We start from the raw sequence: 4,939 nt of genomic DNA on the forward strand, positions 1-4,939 counted from the left end.
GGAGGCCTCCAGTGGGCGCATGCTCCTGTGTGTATGTTGTGAATATGTCAGATTTCCAAAGGGAATGAAAAGGTGAGGGGGGTGTGTGTGTGGGGGGGACAGCTAAGAGAGCCTGTGTCAAGCAGAGGGGATGGTATAGCCAGAGATCCCTCAAGTCTGACCGGATCTTTATGGGGGGCAGAGGAAGGTTCCTATCCTAGGTGGGCATCCCCAGAAGCAGACCCTGAATGCAGCGTGTGACTCGGTACAAAGCAAGGGAGCTGGGCTTTCCGGTCACTGGCCAAGGGCTGCTCCGGGGGCGGGGGACCGTGACTTAAACTTCCAGGCTATTCTGGCGCCCTGACCATGCAGGCCAAGTGGCCCCAGGAGCCGGAGGACTGTCCTGCAAGAAGAGTGCCATCAGAGGCCCAGAGAGAGCGAGGGCCACCGGCAGGGTGCCCCCTTTCCACGCAGCATGTCTCAAAACTGATTTTGTAACATCCATTCAACAAGCAGCCAAGAGCCTATGGGAACTGGGAGGCTTCTAGATGCTGGGCTACCAGAATCAGACCAAAAAAAAAAAAAAAAAAGCCCCAAGTGTCAGGGGATTGCATCTGGAGTGAGGTTGCAGGCAGGGGAACAGCTCATAGGAAGGCTTGAGCGTGTGTGTTCCTGTCCAGCCTGTTACCGGGCATGGCCAGGAGGGCCAGGAGGCCGATCGGCTGGAGCCAAGGGAGGGATGGAGGAATGAGGTCAGAAAGGCAGCAGGGACCAGCTGGCAAAGGGTTAGTAGGCCATTTTGAGGACTTTGGCGCCTTTTTTTTTTTAATGTCTATTTTTGAGAGAGAGCGAGAGGAAGTGGGGGAGGGGCAGGGAGAGAGGGAGACAGAATCCGCAGGAGGCGCCAGGCTCTGAGCTGTCAGCGCAGCGCCCGACGAGGGGCTCAAACCCGCGAACCACGAGATCTGACCTGAGCTGAAGTCGGACGCTTAACTGACTGAGCCACCCGGGCGCCCCAGACTTGGGCTTTTTCTGAGTGAGATGGGGGCCGCTGGAGGGCTTTGCACGGAATGGGACACAATCTGACTTACGCTCTGAAAGGACAATGTTGGTGGCTTGGGCTGGGAGGTGGGGGTGGGGACAAGTGGCCACATTGAGCAGAACACCACGCACCGGGTATCAGTTCCAGGGAGGACATCAGGCAGCTCTGCCCGCTGCACCCTGTGGCCAGAGGCACCCGGGAAAGGGATGCAGTCCAGCACTGGATGAATCATGCTTTGCTCACGCCGCCGAGGAGGCAGCAAGCTGAGTTTTGGCGGTTGGCGGCAGTCCGCCGTGGCCAGCAGGCCTCTCCCAGTAACCGGCACGGGGCCAGTGGCTCGCTCTCCCCGCCCTCCTGCCACAGTGGCAGGACGCTCCCCTCCCCGAGAGGACAGATCTAGCATGGGGCTTGGCCAGCTGCCCTATGACACACACCCGTAAGCAGAACAAAGGAGCTCACCTTGGGCCTGAAATGGGAAAGATATTCCCGCTCGAGGTGACAAGGTCAGCACGGGCTGTGTGGGGTGGGCTCTTTATCTCTTGGTAAGGAAGTGTTCCAGCCTCAAGGCCACTGTTACCAGGCACGTGGGGTTGAAAGACCGCATGGAAGGGGCGCCCGGGGCGGGGTTCAGTCGGTTAAGTGTCTGACTTCCGCTCAGGTCAGGATCTCGCGGTTGGTGGGTTCGAGCCCTGCATCGAGCTCTGTGCTGACAGCTCGGAGCCTGGAGCCTGCTTCCGAATCTGTCTCCCTCTCTCTCCAACCCTCCCCTGCTCTCTCTCTCTCTCTCTCAAAGTAAAATAAACATTAAAAAAATTAAAATAAAAAAGACAGCATGCAAGAGACTGCCTTTCCCCACAGGGCAGCTCAGGGGTATGTTTTGGAAACTGCTCGCCCCAGGAAGCAGATTTCCTCCTGCCTCTGGTCTCTGGCTAAGGAGGGCTGAAGCCACTGGTCTAGTTCCCAAATCCTGTATTTCTTGCTTACACAAAGCTGAGCCTTCCAGATGAGGGAGCCAGAGACAAGCCCTCCTCGTCCCGGGAGAGATCGCAGTCTTCTGTTGGCCCAAACTAGACCAGAGCCAGCCATACATGCGGGGCCCTTGCCATGGGCCCGGCGGACGAGTCTCCAGAACAGCCTGGAAATTCCAACTCTCCCAGCCTCCCTCCAAAACAGCTCTAGAGTCAGCAAGCCTTGGTCAAATCCCTACTGCACCCTGTGACTGGCCGTATAAGAGACAGGACAGTGTCCTAACCTCGCCGTGACTCAGTTTCCTCATCTGAAAAGTTGGATAATAATAGTGCCTGACTCAGGGATTAGTAAGGTCTGAAAATGTGTCACGTCAGTGTTTCTCATTACCTGTGTTGCCACGTTAATTATTCAGAGGGAGGGAGGGAGTGAGGTAAGGAAAGAGTTTTCCTCAACGCTTTTAGGGTCACTGGCTGGGTCTGAAAAGTGAACTGACAAAATTAACCGGGAAATCATGTATGTTTTATGGGACGTTTACACGTCTACGAGAACCTTCACAAGAGAAGGAAGGCCTGAAGTGACAACAGCAGGAAGCATTTCTACCTTTCACACAAAGAAACAAATGTGTGAGCGGGGCGCCTGGGTGGCTCAGTCGGTTGAGCATCTTACCTTGGCTCAGGTCATGATCTCGAGGTTCAGAGTTCGAGCCCCACATCAGGGGCGGGGGTCTCCGGCACAGAGCCTGCTTTGGATCCTCTGTCTCCCTGTCTTTCTGCCCCTTCCCTCCGCACCCCCGCTCACTCGCTCTCTCTCTGTCAAAAATAAATAAACATTTTAAAAAAATGTGTGAAGAACCAACAGGACAAAGGGGTGTGGGCTGGGGTAGTGAGTGGTGAAGAAGTGTCTAGGAATATAAGGGTCCGTTTAACAAAGGTTGGTTTCTACAGATTTCTTGGCCATAAGTTCCCTGTCTCCGGTGATAAGAATGTCCTCTTTCCTCCTGGTTTAGGAAGGGTAACTTTCACGTAGTAGATTTGGGACCTGTTTCAGGAAACGACAGGGGGAGGGGTCAGAGTGACTTTCCTGCTTCTGCCATTTTTTCAAACGCTCAGGTTAAGATGTCCATGATGCCGAGATGTCCACGATATCCAAAATGCCGTATTCTGGAGGTAGCATGTCGTGAGTCCCATCACCAGTCTGTCTGACCGCCCATTCCTTTATTCATTAATTATTAGTCCTCTAAACATTTATTGAGTGCTTTCTACAAGTTTTGAAACAATTGTCAGGAAGGAACACAGAGGTTTTCCTCACTGGCAACAGCAGACCTCTGTGGGTCCAGTTCTTCAGGTAGTTGAGGGCTTACATTCATACCTATTAGTCTAGCGACTATGAACAGAGCCAGCACGTTATTATAAAACATTATCAGGGCGCCTGGGTGACTCAGTCGGTTGAGCGTCCGACTTCGGCTCAGGTCATGATCTCACAGCTCATTAATTCGAGCCCCACATTGGGCTCTGTGCTGGCAGCACAGAGCCTGGAGCCTGCTTCAGATTCTGTGTCTCCCTCTCTCTCTGCCCCTCCCCTGCCTGTGCACATCCTCTCTCTTTCTCTCTCTCAAAAATAAACATTTAAGACAATTTTTTTAATGTTTATTTATTTTTGAGAGAGAGAGAGAGCAGGGAAGGGGCAGAGAGAGAGGGAGATGCAGAATCATAAGCAGGCTCCGGGCTCCAAGCTGTCAGCGCATTGCCCAGAACGGGGCTCAAAGTCACAGACTGTGAGATCACGATCTGAGCCGAAGTCGGATGCTTAACTGACTGAGCCACCCAGGTGCCCCTAAAAAATTTTTAATTAAAAAACAAAAATCCCCAAAGCAACCAGGTAGAAATGATGTTGTCCTAAAAGAAATGACAATTACACTGGCAATTGATATCTCAACAGCATCCAAAGGAGTCAGAAGACAGGGAACGATATGTTCAAAGTGATGTGAAAAATAACATAAACCTGAAATTGCAGACTAGGAGTTATCTTTCAGGAACGAGAAACATAAAGGCCTATTCAGAGAAATGACAATAGGGTTTATCACAAACAGACCTTTGATACAGAAACGTATAAAGAATCTTCTTGTAGAAGAAGGACATTTTTCCATGAGGAAGATCTGCCATACACAAAGGAAACAGTAAACATGTGGTTTAGTGTTCAGAAAAATGCTGGTATATTTCAGGAGGAGCTCACCAGGGACAAAGTGTAATAAAGACCTTTTCTGTATGGAAGGAGAGTAAACACTGGATTAACTTTAGGCTTTGTTAAATTAATGTCTTGGAGAACCACTGAAAGAATAGAAGTAGAATGTGTGATTTCCAAGACACCATTGGAGGGAAAAAAGGAGGAAAAAGAAAGCCTTGATCAACTCTTTTGTTGTTGCTATGTGAGCAACTCTTCAAAAGGCAAGAAAGGAGAAGAAAGAAACATGAAATCTGACCATTAGCTAACACAAAAATAGATGCTTTCATAGACACACATCATGATCATACCTTGTAAATGATTTTCCAGGAACTTCCAGCTCTATTGTGTTTATAAAAGACACACCTAGGGGCGCCTGGGTGGCTCAGTCGGTTAAGCGTCCGACTTCGGCTCAGGTCATGGTCTCACAGTTCGTGAGTTCGAGCCACACTCCGGGCTCTGTGCTGGCAGCTCAGAGTCTGGAGCCTGCTTCAGATTCTGTCTGCCTCTCTCTCTGCCCCTCCCCCGCTCACACTCCGTGTGTGTGTGTGTGTGTGTGTGTGTGTGTGTGTGCGCGCGCGCGCGCGCACGCGCGTGTCTCTCTCTCTCTCTCTCTCGAGAATAAACATTAAAAATTTAAAAATTAAAATATAAATAAATAAAAGACACACCTAAAATATAAGGACACAGGAAAGCTGAAAGTACAAGAATGAAAAAAGTTAAAGCCTG

General features: G+C 50.7%; 1 protein-coding gene across 1 annotated transcript in view; it reads right to left on the reverse strand.

Moving 5' to 3' along the window:
* FBXO2 (F-box protein 2) overlaps positions 1 to 4,939 on the reverse strand; it is a 113,246-nt gene that overhangs the window by 83,648 nt on the left and 24,659 nt on the right. The window lies entirely within an intron of this gene.

The sequence above is a fragment of the Acinonyx jubatus genome, chromosome C1 (genome assembly GCF_027475565.1).
Source record: "Acinonyx jubatus isolate Ajub_Pintada_27869175 chromosome C1, VMU_Ajub_asm_v1.0, whole genome shotgun sequence".
NCBI classification, from domain to species: domain Eukaryota; kingdom Metazoa; phylum Chordata; class Mammalia; order Carnivora; family Felidae; genus Acinonyx; species Acinonyx jubatus.